This window comes from Delphinapterus leucas, chromosome 15 (genome assembly GCF_059928025.1).
Source record: "Delphinapterus leucas isolate spDelLeu-1000000601 "Yukka" chromosome 15, BTC_Dleu_Yukka2, whole genome shotgun sequence".
In the NCBI taxonomy this organism is placed as follows: domain Eukaryota; kingdom Metazoa; phylum Chordata; class Mammalia; order Artiodactyla; family Monodontidae; genus Delphinapterus; species Delphinapterus leucas.
This window is the reverse complement of record NC_143143.1, coordinates 63,742,278-63,766,654: the sequence shown is the minus strand read 5'-3', so window position 1 is coordinate 63,766,654 and position 24,377 is coordinate 63,742,278. Positions and strand designations below refer to the sequence as shown.

Here is a 24,377-nt window from a genome sequence, read left to right as displayed (position 1 = left end):
CCACCTGCCAATGCAGGGGACACGGATTCAAGCCCTAGTCCGGGAAGATCCCACATGCCATGAAGCAACTAAGCCTGTGCATCACAACTACTGAGTCTGTGCTCTAGAGCCCATGAGCCACAATTACTGAGCCTGCGTGCCACAACAACTGAGCCCGCGTGCCACAACTACTGAAGCCCGCACGCCTAGAGCCCATGCTCAGCAACAAGAGAAGCCACCGCAAGAAGCCCAGGCATCGCAACGAAGAGTAGCCCCCGCATGCCACAACTAGAGGAAGCCCACGTGCAGCAATGAAGACCCAGCACAGACAAAAAAAAAATTACAAAAAAGAACAACAAAAAACTGGAGCATTGGGAAGACGAAAGAAAGGGAAAGGACTGAGAAGAAATCAAAAGTAAAAGACAAGTGGGTCACGAGAGAGGGAAGGAAAGAACAGAAAGAAAAAAGGTAGAAAAGACGGGAGAAAAGAGAATTTCCTTTAGGCTGGCCTAAAAATTTAGCACACATTCTAGAAAGAATTCTAGCTTAGGGCAAGAATAAATTAGTAGGTGGGGCCTGACCTCTGTACTTTCTCATTGCTTTTACTCTAACCATTCCCTCCACCTGGAATGTTCTTCTCACCATCTTTGCCAACTGAACTTCCCCTAAATCTCAAAAGAAATATTCAAATACTACCAGCTTCTAGAAGCTTCCAAGATTTCTCTCAGAAGTTATCTCCAAGAACTTCCATAAGCTGCCAGAGCACTTTATCATATTGCACCTATAGTATTCGGTCAACCGAATACCACAGGTATCTATGTACATATATTTCTGTCATTCATTCTGCAAGTACTATTTGTGCCAGGCCTGTTACAGAGACACATGGGAAACAGAGATAAACAGCACACTGTGTCTTGGTTCATAAGGTCTCAATTTCAGGAATGAAAGCAGATTCAGGTGTGATACAGCACCAGAGTACAACTACAGAAGTAGAAGCAAAGTAGAAAGAAGATCAAAATTAATTCTGCTCATGGAGTGATCAGGGAAAGCTTCACTGAAGAGGTAGCATTTGAACTGGTATGAAAAGATGAGTAAGAGTTTGTCAGGTAAAGACAACAAGGAGCCAAAAGAGTTTCTACTCAGAGGGAATAGTCAAAACAAAGCCATTCTACTGAACAGGGAACAGTGGGTGTTAAACACTGTGCTGCTGACAGAAGGCAGCAAAGTGAGGTGGCACCAGGCTGTATGAGCCTTATAGTCAAGTCCATAGTTGAGATTTTTTCCTTTCCAACCTGGGGTGGAGGTGGGGAAGGAGAAGGGACATTTTAAATACATATAATCTCCTTTATTTAGTTGCCCTACTTTAGAGCAAGTCCTCTCAAAACTCCTGGAAACCAGGTCCAATCCCAGGCCCTGCCTACTGCAGTGGCATCACAAGAATTTCGCATGGAGAAGGGCAACAGTGAGAGAAAAAGAAAGGACGGGGGTGGGGGGTGCAGAAGGGAGGTAGCAGGGTTCAAGGAGGAAGGAGCTGAAAGGGAAGAAAAAGAAGAGGAAAAGAAGAGGCAAGGAAGTCACAGGAGGGAACAGATCTATCTTGGCACTGAGGCTCTTTGCTGCTGAGCTGTCCTCTACATCTTTCTAGGTAGAAAGAATAAGGTCAATATGATGCTAGTCACAGAAATAGACCCTTTGCACCAAGATGAGGCTGAGCATATTACTGCCACCTCAACCTCCCTTTGCTTAGGATGATAGGGCTGTACTAGGAAGTGGATTTTGCCCAGCTCTACCAACCATCCCAAAGTATGCCAGAAGCCCCTAGCCCCATGCCCTAAGAGCATGAGGCAGGAGCACCAAACAAAAGTCTAGCGTTTGAAGCAGGGGCCTGCCCAAGACCTAAGGCTGCTGCTTAGGTTCCTAGAGGAAAGCTCTGTTACCTTCTCTGGACTTTACTTCAATCTGCAAAACAAGGGGAGTAAATGTGATGCTCTCTAAGGGCTAAGATATTACAGAAGCTGCTATCCACAGAGAATGATATTTAACGTGGGAATTTTCCTAACCTATCAAGTCTTAACTTCATTCTTTCCACTCCGACCTATGGCCAGTTTGAAGCCAAGAAGCCAGACTCAGAATGGAAGCCAACCCTGACACTATCATCCATTTGGCTCTGTCCAAAGTCTTGTTCTTGCCCAGACCTGTTTATCTCATAGGTCACAAATGGATGCTTAGGCCCAAGGATGTGTTTTGTCTGACCCAAACATTTGTTTAAAAAACAAACAAACAAACAAACAAACCTGAGTTAACTGCCAACATTTAAAATCAGACCTCTTTTTTCTAATTAGATTTCTAGCTTCTCTTAAATATATCAGAGATCTGGCAACACTAGACCCTCAGGGGTAAAGGTTAAAGGGCCTATTATAATCCTGTAATTTATTTGATGCCTTCTCATTTTATCTAAAAAATTTATGCTTATTATCCATTCCATAACATGACTTAACGTAAGAGTAAACTTTTAAACTACTAGTAATAATATTTAAACTAATCCAACTACAAAAATAAGATTTGAGTACACTTCAGGAAGGTATATGGTTTATCCTGTGATTTCATGTGTCCCAGTCTGAGAACTCCAACATAGTTTATCCGTTCACTCAAAAAATACTTAGGTCCTGTGGTAAGTGCTGAGAAAACATTAATTAACAAGACAGATGTGGATCCTGCCTTGGTGGAGCTCATGGTCCAGTGGGGCATAATGGAAAGAAGCCATACAGAACAGAAGGCACAAAGAAACACTAGACTGAGGATCTCAAGTGTATTCCACAACCTAGGGACCCCTTAGGCAAGTTGTTTAACCTCTCTAGACTTGTTTCCTTGTCTATTAATGGGGAAAGTTTAATTAGGCAGTTGCTGCTGAAAAGTCACTCCCAGCTCCAAATTCTACTAGTATCACAAGAACTTAGCCCAACACCCTTTTCAAGTTCCTAACACTTATTAGCTTCCTCCCTTTATCTGGGAAATCATGATCAGTTGTCATGGAAATTACCATGGTTCTCCACATACTGGATGATGATGTTACAGTAATTACAAGAAGCCAAAGGGAACAGGCAGCAAGAACAGTCAATTACTCAGAAAGCCACCTACTTTCAACACACAGGAGCTGCTCTCACTGCAGCTAGGGGGAAAAAAAGACCAGTTACTAACTTAACTTACAAGTAAAACAGTTTTGATTTATATTAGATGTTGTGGTTTCTTCCATGAGACGGCAGACTTCACCCCAGCCTGTGAGTTGTTAGATGCAAAAAATGCCAATTTTACAAGGACAAGGTTCACTGAGACTTGACTACTTTGCTGTCCTTATGAAGTCCTAAGACAAGCCAGGAGACAGACTTTCTAGGCAACAGAGGCACCAAAAGTTCCTGGTAAAATAAGATAACTCATCTAGTCCCAGGGACTAAGAGCACTGTAACTGGATTAAGTCCCTTCAATATTAGAGTTCCATCTAGTGCCGAGCTGGCCCCGAGGGACCAAGCAGGTAGCAAAAATAAGTACAGCTGACCAAGTGTTTCAAAGAAAGAAGTGCTAGCCTGGTGATAAATGGCAACAGACACTGGGCTTGGGTAGCAAAGAAACAACAGGAAATGGTGTGGGCTTTGACAAACTTGAGAATAAATATGTCCTATCTAGAACAGTCAGCCAATAAGGAAGTAGCATGTGGAATGAGGGAGAGAAATGAAAAACATGATTCTGTAAACTCAAGCATTTTGCCAAATTGGCCTGGTGCCAATTATGATACGAAGAGTCCCTGGTGCCAGGCTCAAGGAGTGAAGCCTGTAGAATAACTGGGGACTATCCCCACTCCTGTGAATAGGAAAATGCTCATGGTCAGTATCAGGATCCAGCCCCTTCTTCTTCCTCAAAAATCCTACTCCCGGGCTTCCCTGGTGGCGCAGTGGTTGGGGGTCCACCTGCCGATGCAGGGGACGCAGGTTCGTGCCCCAGTCCGGGAGGATCCCACATGCCATGGAGTGGCTGGGCCCGTGAGCCATGGCCGCTGAGCCTGCGTGTCCGGAGCCTGTGCTCCGCAACGGGAGAGGCCACAGCAGTGAGAGGCCCACGTACCGCAAAAAAAAAAAGAAAAAAATCCTACTCCCTCTTCAGGAGAAATCACTCACCCTCATAGCCCACATGCCCAGGCCTCTGATCTCATACATAGTATCTCCACTGAAAACCCTAATGTTCCCAGGCTGGGGTCCAACTCAAAATAAATACAGTTCAGGCTAGACACAATCCAAGACCTGCCAGTCTGCAACCTCTGATCCAGAGCGTAAGGTCTGAAAAGATCTGGAACAGAAAGGACTTAGGAGTCCCTTAAGTACTCTTAACTTTTGTCAGAGGAACTGCTTTTCCAAGGAGCTATCCAGGGTCCTGGATCACTTGGCTCCTGAGCTTTAGAATCCATGATTTCACAGCCTTCTCCTCTGGCTTGATCCACTGTCAAAGTATTTTTTTTAAAGACTCTAAAAAGATATTAGGTAACTATTATATGCAAGGCACTCCAGTGATACAAATGCCCTAAACTTTACTTCTCCTGACTTTTGACTTCACTACCTATATCAGTTGTACATCAACCTGGACCCCAATGCCACCTGTCTGCCACCCAAATTACTACAGACCGAAAACACTGCTCTGCTTGACTCTATTCCTATATAACACATTCATTTTAATGGCTTGGTTAGCCAGTAAGATGAAGGTTCAGCAATAAGATGAAGGTATCTCAAAAGGATACCTTTAAGAGTCTTCTCCCTGGACTCCACAACTAAAAGTTTCTTTTCTTTGCAAAACAGCACAATTGCCCCATTACAGTCGGATGTTCTTGGGAGTAAACAGTACAATGCTAAATGTATGCACTCCCCTGAATCAAGGTGGCATTCCCCATGCTTCACTCCATCATTATTCTACCATCTCCAGATTCCATTTCCATAAAAGCAATAATACCTTTGCCAAATAGAAAAGAAAAAAGACTAGCTGCCTTTGAAATAGCAACTCAATCCAAGGAGGGAAGGTTTATTGCTGGAAAAACTTTTCTTATTTACCAGATCCCTCAAGCTGGATTTATGAGCAGGGAGAACACAACAAAAATGGTTTTTAGGAAAAGGCAACTGGCAGCAGAGAGGAGCATGGCTTGAGAGAGGGCAAGACAGGATGTAGGGAGGTTAGTTAGGAATCCTATGGGGTTAATCCCTATAGCCCCGCAATGGCCAAAATAGGCTCTATGTCTGAAACAGGGTATGGTCCTCACTCCCTGGCTGACTACGTGCTCCTTGAAAACAGTCTTATTCATATGAGTATCACCCACAGCATCTAGTATCATGCCGTCAAATGGTGGGCACTAAAATGGTCACAGGGACACAGAACACTACTTCTGTAAGAGCTCTCAATGCACACAAAGAAACTAAGGCCCAGAGAACTGAAAATGATTTGCTTAAGCTCACAGAATGGGTGAACGGTGAAAAGAAAAGAGCATAGGTTTTGAAGGCAAGAAGGTCTGTTCAAATCCAAGGTTGCTGTGAGGCCCTGGGCAAGTTACCCAACCTTTCTCAGTCTGTTTTCTCGTCTGCAAAATAAGAATACCTATTTTTGTAGGGCTGCTATGAGGATTAAGAGATACTGACCTCTAGATACAACCACAAATCTACAGGAAACACAGAGGACAGAGAAACATATTAAACAAACCACAGATCTGCAATAAGCAAATTTCTACAGGAAAAACAATCCAACTCCTTCAACAAATAAAAGGGGAAAAAGGTGAACTTATAATTAAAAAAGACTTAAAAGACATAACAACCAATTACAATGTATGGACCTTATGTAAATCCTAAGTCAAACTGTAAAAATAAGATTGTGCCATTTATAAGACAATGGGAAATTCGAACACAATCTGGATTTTGATGGTATTATGGAATTGTTAAATTTTATTATGTGATAATGGTTGTGTTTTTAAAAATCATCTTTCAGAAATATATTGTGGGACTTCCCTGGTGGTGCAGTGGTTAAGAATCCGCCTGCCAATGCAGGGGACACGGGTTCGAGCCCTGGTCCAGGAAGATCCCACATGCTACGGAGCAACTGAGCCTGTGCACCACAACTACTGCGCCTGCGCTCTAGAGCCTGCGAGCCACAAGTACCAAGCCCGCGTGCCACAACTACTGAAGCCCACATGCTAGAACCCATGCTCCACAACAAGAGAAGCCACCACAATGAGAAGTCCGCGCACCACAATGAAGAGAAGCCCCCGCTCGCTGCACAGCAGCAAAGACCCAACACAGCCAAAATAGAAATAAATAAATAATTTAAAAAATACACTGTGAAAGCTTTTTAACAAAACAAGTATCTAGAGCGGTGATGGTTGCACAATGATGTGAACATACTGAATGCCACTGAACTATATAACTAAAATGGTAACTTTTACATTACATATACTTTACGACAATAAAAAGTTTAAAAATTAAAAAAAATACATTGTGAAGTACTTAAGGACAAAATATCATACCCATGTTTCAAAGCACAGGATGAGAAGTATGTAAGGGTATAAATGAAATAAGATTGACCATGAATAGATAACTACTGAAGCTGAATGATGGGTACATCATGCTTCATTAACCTATTCTGTCTACTTTGTATGTGTTTGAAATTTTCCATATTAAAAAAGAAGATGTGGTTAGGTTTAAATCCTGGCAACTCCATTTACTAGCAGTGTGACTATGGGCATATTTCTTAACCTACTGGTATCTCAGTTTCTTACCTATATGATGTGGAACAACAGAACCTACTTTTTATGGTTGAGGTGAGAATGATTTTTAATATACACTTAGGTATATTATATTTAAATTATATACAATATATATACAATATATACAATTGTATATGTATACACAACATATACAATATGTTGAAACTTTATATGAAATGTCTGTCTTATACATTAATTTTACATATAAGATATGCCTTAAGATTATATATAAATTTATATTATAAAGATTACACACACACACACACACACACACACACACACACACAAAGGGCTCTCAGCACATAGTAACCGTCAGTAAATATCAGCTCTATTAGTATGAACACAAGGCACCAATATGCTATCTCAACACAGTGGGCACCCAAGTCATGGCAGCTTTTTTTTTCTTGGCTGCGTTGGGTCTTTGTTGCTGTGTGCAGGCTTCCTCTAGTTGTGATAAGCGGGGGTTCCTCACTGTGGTGGCTTCTGTTGTTGCGGAGCACAGGCTCTAGGCACATGGGCTTCAGTAGTTGTGGCACACAGGCTCAGTAGTTGTGGCTTGCGAGCTCTAGAGCGTAGGCTCAGTAGTTGTGGCACATGGACTTAGTTGCTCCGCAGCATGTGGGATCTTCCCGGACCAGGGCTTGAACCCGTGTCCCCTGCATTGGCAGGCGGATTCTTAACCACTGTACCATCAGGGAAGTCCCATGGCAGCTATTATTAATATAAATGGCAGAGTTAGGTCTAGAACCCAGGTCAGATTTTTAATCAAGTACTTGACAAGTCTCCTTGACAGAAGGCCTAGATACCCTCTGGTCAATGTCCCCACTGGCAGCTCTAACACCCCCAGTGTCCCCTGACAAATACCCCAGGACCTAACACAGGTTCAGGAGCTGACTAATGTTTAACATGCCTCTGTGGGAGCAGGCAGGGCCACCCTGTTTCCCAAAAACAGGTAATTTAAGGTACATTTTCTAGTATTTGCTGACAGAACAAAGAAGAAAGACTCTAAGACATGATCAGTGTTCACACCAGCCTTCAAAGTGATTTGGTAAAACTACAGAAAATAAACACCCAGCTAGGGTCTACCAGGCAGGATAAAAGCTGACAAAGAAATGGTAATTTTTCCAAGCAAATATACAAGTAATAGGTGAGTGCTGAGAGACTAAGTTCTTTAGGTCCTGGCGTTCCCCTTCCTCCCCCTCCATTTTAAGAGAAGACAAACTCTCTTTTGACATACTTCAAGTATGACTGTTTGCTGGATTAATTTCTTCCCCGAAACGATGTAATTATAGGCAAAGGGGTCATTCTCATCCTATCAATTTAAATACAAATTGGCTTGGGTACATTATTACCTTTTCCACCTGCTCCAGGAGATTATGAGAAGGTATCACCAACCCCCAAATTATGGGACATGTCCTCCCCACTCTGCTCATTAGCTGGAATATGGATGCCGCTTGATCTAGTTGCTCATCTGTGTTTCCGCTCAAGTTGTTCCCATTGCACAGAATGTCCTCTCTCCATCTCTGGAGCCTAAATCTCCTGTGATCATACTTTCTGGAAACAAAGTGGGAGGAGAGAGAAGCACTGCAACTGAGAAAAGATATCCGGGCGCTGCTTCTGGGTAGTCTGTGAGATTTGGCCAAGACATAGAAATATTAGTGTTTCATAATTTATAAGCATAGCAAGACAGAATATTAGACATTGGGATGGTCCTAGATAATACATAGTCACTATCCTTATCCTACAAGGCCCAGCTCAAATGCTCAGTCCTCCATAGATGTTCCCTGGGCACCACACACCCACAAATGAAGCAATCTCTCCCTCCTCTGAACTTACCAATCACTTTACCCCTGTATGGTACCACCTGAGAGTTCCTATCATGGTTCTTACAATTCACTTCTCTAACTACACTCCAACAAGAATGACATAAAATAAAAAGATAATGCTAACTGTTGACAAGGACATGGAGCAAAAGGAATTCTCTCATACACAGCTGATGAGAGTTTGATCTGGTATGCTTCTGAAAACTGTTTGTCAATAACTAACTACTAAAGCTAAAACACTCACTGCTGCCCCTTAACAGTTCTGCCTATACTCCTTTGCTCCATCATTGCCTCTGTCTAAATGCTTCTAGCATTCTTTCTCCCAATCCCAAGACTGGTCCAGACCACTCTTCCTGATCACCCCAGCCCAAAGAGATTTCCCCTTCTATAGAAAACTCTGCTATTTACCTATTACCTCTGACAAATGACTCATGAATTCTTCACATATAAATTGCATCATCTGGTTTTATAATGCACTTTTAGTAACATCTAACTTGCTCTTCACAATAACACTGTGAGGAAGGCAAGATACAGATTATTAACCCCATTTTATAGATGAGAATATGGAGGTTCAGAGAGGGGAAAATGACTTATTCCAGTTTTCCTGGCCAAATTAGTTCCAGGGAACAAGAGTAAGACCTTAGTCTTCCAAACCAAGCTCTCTACACCAAACTGCCTTATTATCAGCTACAACTTCATGATTATCTTGTCTCCCCAAAGAGACCACAGGTTCCCTGAAGACAAGAGTATGCTTTACACATTTTCATCCCTCACAGCACCAAGGGAGGACTCAGTGGGCTCCATACAGTTCGGCCAAATTGATCTCAATATTGTCCCCAACCTTTGAGGACGAACACAGGCGTATTTCCTCTTCTTCTAGACCTCCCAGGCAATGCGAAATTGTTGGAAGAAATCATGAACACAACACAGCATCCCAAATAACATTTTTTTTTTGAGAATAGGGACAAGGGAAGAGGAAGAGCCCTTCAAGACAGGGTAATCTCAATGCTCCCTCCATTTCCTAGGGCTCCATGCTGCAAAGCATTCAAAGAAGGCTGGCAGAGATAGCAGCAATGGGCTTCAAGAACCACAGTTTAGTCATAATTAGTAAGTCAAAAACTGATCAAATGGGAAATCCCCGGCGGTCCAGTGGTTAGGACTCCATGCTCTCACTGCTGAGGGCCTGGGTTCAGTAACTGCTCGGGAACTAAGATCCCACAGGCTGTGCAGCATAGCCAAAAAAATGCCAGAAACCACACCTCAAATAATTCCATTTGCAAGCAAAATAGCTATTTTATTTCAAAACTGAGTATAAAATTTAATTTAATATGAAACAATTTTCTTCATTCCTAAATAAGAAGCTAGACAATATCAACCCTTTCTGGAAACCAGCCAAAGAACTGATGTGAGAAGAATAGGGAAAGCACTAGGCAGATGTCTAGACACCCAAACCTGAAGGGCAATGCTGTCCCCTACCCTAAGGTTCTTGACTTTACACACTGGCTGCTGAACACGTCAGCAATAGAGAAGAAAATCTAGATAACAGGCAGAAGAAAGGAAGAGAAGGAGGGAAGGCCAAAACCAAATTGGAACACTGGAAGTCAGATACTCAAATAGGTCTCCTTGCCTAGTGATACATCCATCAATTCTGCTATTTCCAGTCTGAACCCTCAACCAAAACATACAGGCCAAGGAAGCACGGGTAAGAATAAGCTAGGACCTGTTGTACTTATCTGTCTCTCTCTCCAGACTGAATGTAATCTGAGGGCAGGAATCATGTATTGTTTGGTTTGTATGTTTTCCATAGGGAGAACACATAGTAGGTACTCCAAATTCCTAGAACAAATGGTTGAACTTAGGGATGGAAAGCAGTTGGACTTCCAAGCATAACCTTACTACAGCAGCTAGGTAACCTACTTAGCATGGTAACTCTACCTAACACCCTAATTTTAGTTAACTTTAATTGGTGTGAAAAATCAATTTAGGGTGAGTCTTTAAGGTATGAAGAAAAGTTATTCTTGTGTTCAACTGATTCAGGCACAGCTATCATTATATTGAGAGCACCATTCCTCAGTGCCAGCTTACAACTATCTGGAAGAACAAAGTCCCAAAGCCTTAACACGGTCTGTGTAAGCAGCAAACAACATTTGACTTCTCAGTGTAGCATGATCATACCTTCCAGAAAGGAAACCCAGACCCAGAGAAATAGAGTTATGGAAATGATTCTTTTAAATCTACTGCTCAGCTTGCTTTCACTAGCGCAAAGAATTACAAAGGAAACTAGACAAACAGATCAACAGACACCATGCAAACACTACCGTTAACTAGGCTTAGTGAAATCCTTAATAAAACAAACAAACAGGAGATAGCTAAATACCAGATAAATGCCTCTGGAATGAAGAAAACCTGGCCAACAATAGGTTGACCAGGTTGTAAATCTGACCTTGTAAATGAGAATACTTACTTGGAATAAGGCAATGATTCTTACCTTGACAAACAAACAGAACTCTTCACTCTCTACAGATGGCATTTCAAGGGCCAGGTAACCACAGCAGAGGTATCTACCTCATAAAGCCAAAGCTCTAAGGAAATGCAAATTTCTGGTCTAGTGTTTTTCCAGTCCTAGTGGTGTTTGGAAATCTTATAGTGTTTTGTTTTTTTTTTCCTTTTATCCTATGATTTTAAACAGTTTGCTACCTATTTAAATATAACTTTTTAGTCTTGGACTCCAAGTTTGTCCCATGGGACAACAGCTCCAAGTTTATAATGGAACTCAGTAGACAATTTGGTAAATTCATCTCACAAGCAATTTTTCAGCAATCTGTCCACTCTAAAAAGCAATATCCATCTCTTTATATACTGAAAGGTATCTGCGAACCCAGAATTTAACCCTGTGAGATACTCTCAATACTCTAACAAAGCCCCTTCTTCTTCCAGAAATGAATTCTCAAGCCGCTCCCATAAAACCAGACATCAGCCCAACCCCCTTGTTTTACAGACAGGAAGACTGAGATCCCAGGGAGTACTAGGTAATTACAATTAACATGAGTTTGGCAAGCATCAAAGGCCCACTGAATGCTATTCCCCCCCAGTGGAACTGCACTGGGCATGTTGGGAGGATGGCCAGATTGGCACTTTAGTCAGTGGAGCACTCCAAATACATATGTCTGAGCCTAAGAAAACCTGAGTATTCAACCAAAAACTCCCGACCCCTACCCCAGCATGGAGAGCAGGGAGCAGTAGGCAGCCTGAACGGCTCGTTGGGGATGTAGACCAGAACCCAGAGATAATATCCCAACCTTCCTCCCCTCCTCCCAGAAGGCACAGCAGATTTATTCATATGGAGGCCATTATGAAGTGACAGAAAGACTGAGGAAAAAAGAAGGGCTGTAGAAACAGCCAGAAGACATAACTAGCAATACTTGGGCAGATGCCTGTCTCTAGTTATTCGATAATTATTCCTCATTAGAGAGGAACTTCCAATCCTTTTTCTGTACCCAGGGCTCACCCTTTGGCCCCGATTATTTTATGAAGCAATAGGACCAGAGAAGGAAAGGGGCTTGGCCAAGCCCATACACTGAATTATTAGTAGCAGGGACCAGACCAACTATTCTCAGGCTCATGACTAGGCTCCCAGTTTATCCTACTGCCCCTTTCTCTCTAGTCCTGAGTCTGTGAGCTGCATCCATCATGGGTCTGAAACTTTCCTTACAGTACCCAGGGGTCAGTTGTAGGACAGCAAGCTAACATTACTACTCCCATCATCTCTCCTCCAGTTGTACATTTTATACATAAAGCTAAAACTGAATAAAACTAGGTTTTTAACAGACACTCATGTGAAAACCCTATCTCCACCTCGACATCCCTACTACTGCCTAAGGAAGAAAGGGGAGGAAGAGGAAGTGGGAGGGAAAAGAAAGGAAGAAAATACCTCTCCAAGAGATATACTGTCTGAATCATCATCTAGAATCATAAAATGTTATTGCTAGAAGGGACCCTGGGGGTCATCTAGTCATTATTTTTCATCATTATTCAAATGAATAAACCTGGCCCTTTGAGTAAGTGTAGACTTTTGCCACCTGAGGAAAAGACTGGCACACAGAGCAGAGTCTCCTGACTCCTGCCCATAATAAGAATCCTTCTTAGTCCCTCCCCACTCTCTCCCCTCCACTACAGTATCTAAGCTGAGATCTGCTGCCCTTTTGAATGCAAGCTTCTCAAGCTATGTTTTATTCATCTTTGCTTTCTCAGTGCCTAGCAGAGTAAGCAGAGGTGAATTACAGAGGGACACTAGCACATGGGGAGAGCAATGCCAAAGAATGTTGTCTGGAGAAAAAACATAAGCTTTCCTTGACTTTAACATAAGCAGTCTTCAGAGCTGTGCAAGGTCTGGAATGTCTAGGTTCTAATTATTTCCTCCTTTCCGAAACTAGTGTCTACAACAGTTTAGCCAGGGATAGCTATCAAATTTGCTGTGCCATACTCTCCCTCACCCCTGTTTCCCCTCCCCTCCCCTTGGAGAACTATGATCAATAACTGGATGAAGGTAAATGAAAGCAGATGTAATAAGACCCTGCATGAGAAATCTTCCCCCCACCTTCTTCTCCTGTGTCCTCACCTCAATAAACTGCATCCCCATCTATACAACTGCACCAGGTAGAAATCTAGAAGTGTTCCTTGATTTCTTCCTTACCCTCCACGCCAACAATCTTTGATAGTGTCTCACAACTTAATTCCATCTTTTCTCCACACACACACACACACACACACACACACACACACACACACACACACACACACACACACCCTTCATTGGAAATACCATCACCTCTTGCCTGCATTACTGCAAAAGCCTCCTAACTGGTCTCTTTGCCCATGGTGCTCTAGCCCTCCAATCCACTCCCCAAAGAGCCACTGATATCCTTCTAAAATGCATACAGGATCATGGTCCCCTCACCAAAATGAAGTCCAAACTCTTCAACCTGGGCAATAAGGGCCTTTCATGACTTGGCCTCTGCTCTGCCCACCTTGCCAGTCTCATCTTTTGCTACATCACCCATCTCATGCTTCATGCTCCACCCAGAAATCTTAAGAAACTTACTTAACCCCTCTGGGTTTGCTTCCTCACCTACAGAATGGGAATTATAACAGTATGTACCCCTCAAGATGGTTATGGAAAGAAATGAGTTAACACACATTAAATGCTTAAAATGGCATCTGGTAGATATAGTAAATGGCCAAAAGTCTCACCTGTTACCACCGCCATCTCTAGACTTGCTATTCCCTTCTGCCTAGAACAGTCTTACCTGTCTCCTCCTCAGCTCCCCAAATCTCTTCTTTTCCTAGCTTAGTCTTTTCTCTGAGGTCTAAGCCTAGCCAATTTCTCCAACGAACCACCCCACCCTGACCCTCCAAGGCTGGGTTAGTTCCATTCCTCCGTGCTCTCATGGTGCTTGTTCCTGTCACAACACTTCCCACACTGCCTGTTTCCTTGCCTGTCTTCCCCCGAGACACCCAAATTTCCAAGCTTAGTACAGTGCGGAGCAGACGTTTAATAACTGTTCTGTAAACGGAAAATTTTCCAGTAATGAGGTGCCCAATGAAAAGAATCTCAACGGGTAGCCTATTCAAATGTTGGCTGGGTGGCTGGCTGGTCTACATGATTTTAAGTCCCTCAACTACAAGATTCTATCCAATAAACATTTCAATACACTCTGACCTTATTATCACACTCAGGGGTTTAAACTTTAATATGTAGGCAACGTTGGGCCATCAGATTTTTAAGGAAAGTGCAACATACTCAGATCTGTGTTTGTTGCCCTATTATCCATCTCTGGAACACCTCCCATCCCAACCCCCTGCTGGCATCATGACAAAATTCCAACTACACTTCACAAACATAAACACCACATCCCACCACCACACCACCCAAAAGACACAGAAGTAGTCAAAACAAAGGGAATTTTGAAAGACTAAATGCAGCATTTAATTCCATCTTAACTACCTGCAAGCAATGAGGAGCCATAAATACCCTCTAGGAACCCAAAAGCTAATCGCTCTTGTGTGCCTTAATGGAAAGAGGAGGGCACAAAGAGGGAGCATTTCATAAAGATAATCCATTTAATCATCCTGAGTAGTTCTGATCCAAGCTGCTGTCACAGCACTGCTATTGTTGATCACTACAGTCCCATATGCCCAAACCCAGGACAGCCAGAAAGGAAGATGCAAACAAAGCAAGGGTGGGGAGTCCTCTGAGTTCTATTTCAAGAGCAGGAGTTCCCTTTGGAAGATACAGAAGGGGCAAAGGTGGGGGGGGGGGGAGGCTTAACCAGAGTGGTACAGCCAGGCCTAGGTTCTTGCTCTGGAGCTGCATGCCACACCTTACTGCAGATGAGAACTAATAATCATTTTGCATTTTCAGAGCACCTAGGGCTTAAGGGAGGCACTAAGAGTACCAGCTTTGCCAGTCACAAAAGGACAAATATTGTATGATTCCATTTACACGAAGTACCTAGAGTAGTCAAATTCACAAGGACAGAAAATAGAATGATGGTTGCCAGGAGGGAGAGGAGAGGAAGTGTTTATACAGAGTTTCAGCTGAGGAAGATGAAAAAGTTCTAGACACGGATGGTAGTGATGGTTGCACAACAATGTGAATATATTTAACGCCACAGAACTGTACATTTAAAAATAGTTAAAATAGTAAATTTTATCTTACATGTATTTTTACAAAAAAATAAATTAAAAGCATACCAGCTTTAAAGTTATATTGTCTGCAGTTATCAATTACATGATCCTGAGCAAGTCATGTAACCTCTCTAATCCTGTTTCTTCTTCTGCAAAAGGAATTTAATAATATACCTAATTCATACAGTAGCTCTGAGGACTAAATGAGATACTCCATAGAAAGTCCTTAATCCAGTGACTGGTACATGGAAAGTACTTAATAAATGTTAGCCTACTACTACAATGCACTTTCATAGCCATTTTTTCATAGTCCCCACCCAACCCTGTGATAGTTTACAGATAAGGAAACTGAGGCTCAGAGAGCCACAATGAGTGACTGAGTTCATGATGCCACATCAAATCAAATCCTTTGTCCATGAGAGATGCCCTGTACTCACCACTTGTTAATCTGGTGATCTAAGTAAGGCAAGTGCCCTAACCTTGCTATGTCTTAATTCTCAATTAGAGTTGTAAAAAGGAGATATAAACCAAACTCTGAGAGCTCCCTCACAGAACTGGATGAGAAATGAAATCAGGTAACAGTTATAAAAGAAAACTATAAACCATAAATAAAGTACTATAAAATAACAGTGGTGACTTATGAGAACTGGTACTCCTGTGCACAAAACCTGGCCTCCTTTTAATGCTGGGACTAAACAACTTCTTTGTGATTTCAAGTTACTTGGGATTCTTGGTCTTCAGACCTGAATAAGTAGTTTAGTGCCCTTTCAAAAGGGGGCAGAGTACAGTAGAAATAAAAATATTACTGCACTGGAAGTCAGAAGACTGGAATTCCAGTTGTGATTCTGTCACTAAAACAGTCTGTGAATTTAGACAACTTACTTACCCCTTCCAAGATTCAGTTAACAGGAAAGAGGAAAAAGGCAGATAAAAAAAGTTAGACCAGATAAGACCCCTTCCAGGTCCTACATACCACTACTTTTAAATCCAGAATCTTGGAAAGGGGAGAGTACAGCAGACCTCCAGACTCCAAAGAACTAAAGCACACATCAGGAGAAATGGCAAGAGCTGGCCTAGGAACTCCCCTGCCTGATCTTTAGACACCAGGGATCAAACACACTGGAAAACTAGAACACTTACCAAAGTTAATTTTAGTTCACTTTTACCCCTCTGGGCCTTATCTGAAAATAAGAGAAATAAATCTCTATTTGAAGGCAGGGAGTTGAAGCAATTGACTTGAACCACTTTCTGCTCCCCCTCCCCCAACCAGGAGCTATAAATCTAAACCCTATAAAGAACAAGCAAGGTTTGGTGGGAGGAACAAGTCACAAAAAACAAAAAACGGATGAACCTCACTGCTTTAAACGACTTACACCTTCCCTGAGCCAAAACCCCAGGGAACTTCAGTTGTGCTTGAGATCTGGAGTCCTCTGCATCCATCAGCTTCTAACGGGCAAGGAATCAGGGAGAACGGAGTTAGTTAGGTATCCCAACTAACGATGTGACTCAAAATCGGTTCTGCACTAAGAGATTACACAAGTTCACACTAAGAAATAAATAACAGGTACCAGCACCACGGCTTCACACTTCTGTGGCTCCTGTGATTTAGAACACATTACTTAACCTCTCTGCGCCCTGACTGCTGCTTTTGTAAATGGGGATAACCTCAGAAGGCCGTCGTGAGCATTCTATAAAATAAGGCTTGCGAAGTCCCTGAGTCAAGTCCATTAAATGTTACCTGTTGGTATTAAACACTTCTCGCACACATTAGTTTCCTCCCTGAATCCACAAACACCCTGCGAGGCGACATTCTTTCTCCCTGTTCACTGAAAGGCAAACTGAGGCTCGGCGGCGAAAAGGCTGCGTGAAGCGCGGAACACGGCCCCAGCTCGAGGGCCTGCTGTTCTTCCTCTATGAGCCCAAGGTGTGCAACAAGCCCAGGACCGGGAAAGGGGGGCCGAGGAGGCGCTCAGGCCAGTAGGGAGCGAGGCGGGACCAGTTTTGATCGCCTCCGGGAACCCGCAGACCCAGCCCGAGAGGGAGAGCCGGAAGAAACCCGGGGCCAAGGCCAGAACCGGGACCCGGCCCGCCCGAGGCCTCCCCAGCGCGGCCTCCGCTCCCCCCTCCTCCCCTCGCCGGGCGGGGCGGGGCGCGAACACAAAAGACTCCAACTTCCGAGCGGGCGCGGGCCCACCCCGCCAACTCCCGGCCCAGGTCCGACCCGCGGGGAGGAGGCGGGCAAGCAACGCCAGGGCTGCCGGGACCCAGGGCGGCAGGCCCGGGTGGAGGAAAGGTGCGGGGGCAGGGTGCCGGGAGTTACTCCGGCTCCCGGGACTCCCCGAATGGCCGAAAAAAAGAGTTTCTAAAAATAGGCAGCGACCGGCGCGAAGAGGTGGGTGACCGAAAAGGAACAAGGAGCACCCCCTCCCCACACCTTCAAGGAGACGCCCGCGGCCCCCACTCACCCGCCCTGAGAGGTCTGGAGGAAGCCGCGCGGCGCGGAAGGAGGCGGTGCCGCCGCACTCGGGGGCGGAAGGGAGGGAGCGAGGGAGGGAGGAAGAAGGCGGCCCCGGCCGCAGCGTGAGGAACTGAATACACGCGCGGGAGTCGCTGCCGCCGCTACCGCCCCCTCAGCTTCTCTCTGCTCTGCCCACCCTGCGCCGAGCTGCTCGCGCACCCCGCCGCACTGACAGCGGCGCGAGCCCCGCAGTCTCCAGTCCTTCCTTTGGCCGGCACCACTGAGGCGTGCCGGGGTGGGGGTGTCCGGAGCGGCTTCCCTCAACTCGGCCCCGCCCGCCACTCCGGCTCTGGCCCCGCCACCCCCTGCCCCCGCCTCTGTCTCCAGAGACGGGCCTGGCGACTTAAGCGCGAGGAGTCCGCAGCCCCGCTGTGACACAGCCCGGCCCCCGAGGCGCAGGGGCTCTTCCTACCCCCTCAACTTAGCTTTGGAAAGGTCCAGAGCTACGGCGGGGAGAAAAGGAAGGCGGGGTCGGGGAGGGGCCTGACAGGGAGGAAGGACTGAAGTGGGACCCTGAGGAGGCGGGGCTAGGGCGGGAAGAGAGACTGGTTTACACTGGAACCGAGCGTAAGGAGGGGTGGGTCTGAGAGAGTGATGATGCAGTGAAGAGAGGCGCGCGAGACAAGTATGGAAGACATTGGCGGCCTCGCAGAGCCGGGCTTGAAAGGAGGGGGTGTGGGCGGGGCTAAAGGGAGGCCTGCCCAAAGGAGGAGTCAAGGGTGGAGGGAGGCCCGGGCGAGGTTGGGGGAGGAGGGGCCCTTAACGGGGCGCGTTGGAGGCGGGGCTGAAGAGAAGCCCCAAACGGAGGAAAGACTGAAGCGGGACAGAAGGAGGCGGGCCCGGAAGCTGAGCCGGGAGGAGGGGGCCCAAAGGTGGCCACTCTGGGGAGGAGCCGGAAGGAGGCGTGACCCAAAGGGCGATGGGGTTCGGGAGGGGGCTGGAGGTGGGCGGGGCCTGGAGATGGGGCCCAAACTAGTTGGCGGTGGGCGGTGCCCGAGGGATGCGGAAGAGAAAAAGTGGGACGGAGCGCCAGGGCCTTTCCCTTTGAAGGGAACCTGGTGAGTAGAGAAGGCGAAGATCCACGCTGCCTTTTGGGAGTGGGCGGAGACGCCTCCGTGAGGGCGGGTCAGGGGAGGAGGTGCCACTTTCACCTAAAAGAAAAAGGTTAAATTCAAGCAGCTTTACCCTTTTGGGGTGCGAGAAACGTTTTATAATTTGATCTGGATCTGGATGTTTGTCCTCACTACTGAATAGAGTTCTCCTGTCGAAAACTCTCACCTAAATCAGTGTTCCAGCCTCCACGGAACAGCCGGAGCACACGAGGATGGTAAGCCCTTCAGTCCTCAGCTGTAGACTTCCCTGAACTCTAGGAAGACAAATTCTCCATGCATCGTCCGACCTGTGATTCTGTGATTGTATTTTTCACGTCACTTCCCCCAGAACCTGCCTAAGAGACTGGATTCCTGAGCACGAAGCAGAGTTTGAAAAGAATCCTGCCTGGCTCTGCCAGACCAGCAGTTATAGCTACACTTGTGTTGTTTGATGACCTGTTGCTGCTTCAAAAGGAAGAAAAATCAAACTAGAGAGATGGTGACAACTGAGACCAAGGCCAGGAACGTTCTTCTCCCACCTGTTCTAACGGCTCAGGTCTCTGCTTAAATATCACCTCCTCAGAAAGGCCTTCCCTGAACACCCAGCTTAAAGATGTTCTCTGGTTTGACCTCTTGTTCATTTCCTTCATGGCATTTCTTAGTCTTGTCATTTACTGATCTGTTTATGTGTTTTTGCCCATGTTCCTCACTAGAAGGTAAGTTCTATGAGACCAGGAATCTTTGACTGTTGTGTACGGCACTGTGTAACCAGACTTAGTGTTCAATAAAAATTTGAGTGGATGAATGAGTCAGTCAACCAATTAATGAACCTGGCCCCGGGCTTCCCTGGTGGCACAGTGGTTAAGAATCCGCCTACCAGTGCAAGGGACATGGGTTCGAGCCCTGGTCCGGGAAGATCCCACATGCCGCGGAGCAACTAAGCCCGTGTGCCACAACTACTTAGCCTGCGCTCTAGAGCCCATGAGCCGTACCTACTGAGCCCACACGCCACAACTATTGAAGCCCGGGCGCCTAGAGCCCGTGCTCCGCAACAAGAGAGGCCACCGCAATGAGAAGCCCGTGCACTGCAACGAAGAGCAGACCCCGCTCACTGCAACTAGAGAAAGCCCGTGGGCCGCAACGAAGACCCAGCGCAGCCATAAATAAATAAATGAATGAATGAATGAATGAATCTGGCCCCTCCCAACCTCCTCTGCTCTGTTTCTGGCCACTCCTTGGCTCCTCACGTCCCTCTCTGTGTACCCCAGCCTTACCATGTTTGCTTGAATACACCACAATCTCTCAGCACCCTCTGACAAGGCACTTGGATTGCTCCTTCCCTTCTGCCTAGATGCCTCCTGTTCATCCTTCAACACTCAGCTCAAGAACCACCTCCTCTGAGAGGCCTTCTCTGACCTCCCGTCAGCCCCCCCACCCCACCAGGAAAGTTGAAGCACTCATCCCTTCCTGTTCATGGCCTCAGTTATAAAACTTCCCTGTGCAGGTGACATCATCTTCCCTGCTGGCATCCTGCTGACACAGGATTATGTTCATGCCCTATAAGGTCCTGTGTGACCTGCCTCCTACTCTTCTTATCCCCTCTTGTATTGCTCTCACCACCTCTCACTCTACTCCAGCCACATTGGCCTCCCTCCTGTTCTTCTGACATGCCAAGCATACGACTAACCTTAGGGCCTTTGCATTTGCTCTTGTGTCTGCCTCAAATGCTTTCCTCCCAGGTATTGGCATGGCTCACTCCTCCTTCAGTTCTCTGCTCAAATGTCACTTCCTCAGGCCTCTCTGAGGAAGTGACCCACATTTAAAATAGCAATGCTCCACTCCTCTGCACTTCCTCACACACTTTCTTGTTGAATTTTTCTCCATAGCACTTATCGCCACCTGAAATATTACATGTTTATTGTCTCTCTCCCATCCGTACCTTCCACTACAGTGTGATCACCACAAAGATAGGATTTTGTCTGTTTTGCTCATTCCTCAGTACCCAAAACAGTGGGTCCTCATTTAATATTTGTTGAATGAATGGCTATGAATTTAACAAAGAAATGCTAGGAATACTCTGCATCGTCCAGAAGAATCCCTGAAGATTAGAGTGTAAAGGGAGATGTTTCTGAGGAAATGTGCTGGCAACACTAGCTAACGTGGAGCATTTACTAGTTGCCAGGCAATCTGCTAAGCGCTTTTCAAGCTGATTCCCACAGCAGCCCTATGAGGTAGGTACTATTATAATCCCTATTGTACAGAAGCTCTGGCACGGAGATTAACTTTCCCAAGGTCACACAGTTAATAAGTGGTGGGGTCCAACTTTAGAACCTGCATGCTGAATCACTATACTGTCCTACCTTCTAATTATTAAAGATCTACCACTATTGGTCCAATAAAGGCGAAGAATGAGGATGAGACATCCTTTTGCCTTCTGAGCAGTGTGGTATAGGGTCTGGTGCCTAGAGTTGCGGCAGAATTTTTCCTTAGCCACCATATTAGTCAGGGTTCTCCAAAGAAACAGAACCAATAATATATATTTAGATATATAGAAGAGATTTATTACAGTAATTGGTTAACAGTTGTGTGGGCTTGAGAAGTTCCATGATCTACCGTCTGCAAGCTAGAGAATGAGGAAAGCCGATAGTATAATTCAGTCCAGGTCCAAAAGCCCAAGAACCAGGAGCACCGCTGTCCAATGTCCTGGGCAAGAGAAAGTGGATGTCTCAGCTCAAGCAAAGGAGTGAATTCACCCTTCCGTCTTTTGTTCTATTCAGGCTTCACCAGATTGGATGATGCCCAGCCACATTGCCTTTCTTTACTTACTCTACCAATTCAGATGCTAATCTCTTCCAGAAACACCCTCAAAGACACACCCAGAAATGTTTTACCAGCTATCTGGGCTAAAGCCCATCAAGTTAACACATAAAATTAACCATCACAGCCACCATGAGGGAAGTCAGCTAGAGAACAAAGCTATCACATAGAGGAGGGTAGGACTGAGAAAATATTGCAGAAAAAATGAGCCAGAGACCTGATAAAGCCATACCTGAAGCTTGACCCACCTCTGGACTTTTCTATGGACCAATACCTCTTTAGAGTTTGAGTATTTTGAGTTGGGATTTTGTGTGTGTGTGTAATTTACAGTAAAAAGAGACCTCCTAACAAAAACAGATGAGTAGGGTTCAACAGGTGGAGGTATTAATGCCTCACATTTTTATGAGGTATTTGTTTACAGAATGCTGGAGGGGATTCCAGACAGAGGGAATAGCAAATATGAAGGCAGGAATGTAAGAGCTAAGTGTTTCTGCAGTGCAAGGTATGAGTTGAGTTGAGAAAGATGAGATATAAAAGGTAGGGTAGAACTAGTATCTGGAGGAACTGGTTTCTCCACTCAACTTGGTAGATGGTGGGAATCACTGAAAGGTTCTGAGCAGAAGTTGCTTTGAAATGATAAAGTGTCAAGGTTGGAAGAACCTTTAAAAGCAATCTGGTTCAACTCTAGGATCTGTTTTTGTCCGCATTTCATGGATGAGGAAATGTAACAGGCCAATATCTCACAAATGGTAGGTGAAGGAGCAAGGATTTGAACCCAGGGCCATCTGAGCCCCAACACATGCTATCAGTGACCTCCTCTGTCCACCATTGGAATTAATTCTGCCTTCTGAGCTCACCCTGAATGGGCAAATCCTTTTTCAGAGATTTGACAATGATATTTGTAGAGCTACCCAGATTAGGATTAAGAAGATGGATTCAGGGGAGAGAAGAGTAGAGGGACCCAACAGGTGTCTTCACTGGAGGCAAAGAGAAAAGGAGATGAGGAAAGCAGGTGAATGAAGAGGAGGGAGCAGACAACAGAGAGGTGATGGGGAGAATCAGCAGGACCTGAAGAAGGAGCAGATGGAGATGGAGGGATGTAAGAAGGAAGAATTCATTAAGGAAGATACAGGCTTGTCATTAGAACAGGGATTGCAAAATCAGATACCAACAGAGCCAAGTAAGTACCATAAATGAGCAAAGTGGGTCAGGTATAAGATAGTAGGGAGTCATGGGGTCTGCAGCAAGCTGGGAGTTCATGCTCCTTCTAAAGAAGGCACCTACTGCTCATGTGAGAGTATGGGCTCCCAGTGTGGGCAGTTGCCAGGTCTGAGAAGAAAAATAAGCTCTAAATTCAAATTCTTATACAAAAATCTTCTTGTTTTTAAATGCTGGAAACTAATTCAAATTTTAAAAAGAAAAAAAACACTGTGCTGGCCAAAAGACACACATCTTAAGGCTGGGTTTGACCTGTGGGCTGCCAGTTCATGCCTTCTAATCAGTTCGGATCCAAACTCCTATTCACTGCTTAACAACACTGCGTGCTCTCGAGCAAGTTACTTCACCTTTCAAGTCCCAGGTTCTTTTTTATTTCCCCTGATTTAATTTTTTTAAATTTTATTGAAATATAGTTGATTTACAATGTTGTGTTAATTTCTGCTTTACAGCAAAGTGATTCAGTTATACATATTTATTCTTTTTCATATTCTTTTCCATTATGGTCTGTCACAGAATATTGAATATATTTCCCTGTGCTATACAGTAGGACCTTGTTTATCCATCCTATATATAGTAGTTTGCAACTGCTAGTCCCAAACTCCCAATCTTTCCCTCTCCCACTCCTCTCCCCCTTGTCAACCACAAGTCTGTTCTCTATATCTGTGAGTCTGTTTCTGTTTCATAGATATGTTCATTTATGTCATATTTTAGATTCTATATATAAATGATATCATATGGTATTTGTCTTTCTCTTTATGACTTCACTTAGTATGATAATCTCTAGGTCCATCCATGTTGCTGCAAATGGCATTATTTCATTCTTTTTTATGGTTGAGTAACATTCCATTATATGTGTGTGTGTGTGTGTGTGTGTGTGTGTGTGTCCCACATCTTCTTTATCCATTCATCTGTCAATGGACATTTAGTTTGTTTCCATGCCTTGGCTATTGTGAATAGTGCTGCTATGAACACAGGGGTGCATGTATCTTTTCAAACTATAGTTTTGTCTGGATATATGCCCTGGAGTGAGATTGCTGGACCATATGGCAACTTTATTTTTAGTTTTTTGAGGAACCTCCATACTGTTTTCCATAGTGGCTGCACCAATAAGTCCCAGGTTCTTATCTGAGCCCACATCATAGGGTTGCTGTAGGATTTTTTAATTTATTTTTTAAATATTTTACTTGTTTATTTATTTATATGGCTGCACCGGGTCTTAGTTGTGGCACGTGGGATCTTCGTTGCGGCGTGCAGGGTCTTTAGTTGCAGCATGCGGGATCTAGTTCCCCGACCAGTGATCAAACCTGGGCGCCCTGCATTGGGAGCGTGGAGTCTTAACCACTGGACCACCAGGGAAGTCCTAAGGGCTTTTTATTTATTTGTTTGTTTATTAATTAACAGTAAAGATTTTTTTAATTTATTTTATTTATTTTTGGCTGTGTTGGGTCTTTGTTGCT

The 24,377-nt window shown here is 44.7% G+C and overlaps 1 protein-coding gene across 14 annotated transcripts in view; it reads right to left on the bottom strand.

Moving 5' to 3' along the window:
* Nucleotides 1-17,992, bottom strand: part of RALY (RALY heterogeneous nuclear ribonucleoprotein) — a 79,478-nt gene extending 61,486 nt beyond the window's left edge. For 3 of the 14 annotated variants that reach the window (XM_089896726.1, XM_022592640.3, XM_022592644.3), the window contains exon 1: nt 17,742-17,992. The gene's annotated coding sequence lies outside the window, so the exon portion shown is untranslated. Of the gene's footprint in view, nt 1-8,118; nt 13,095-16,649; nt 16,723-17,014; nt 17,408-17,741 lie in introns of those variants that run through there. The other 11 variants (XM_022592634.2, XM_022592638.2, XM_089896728.1 and 8 more) reach the window with 10 other exon arrangements.
* Nucleotides 17,993-24,377: the final 6,385 nt, after the last annotated feature.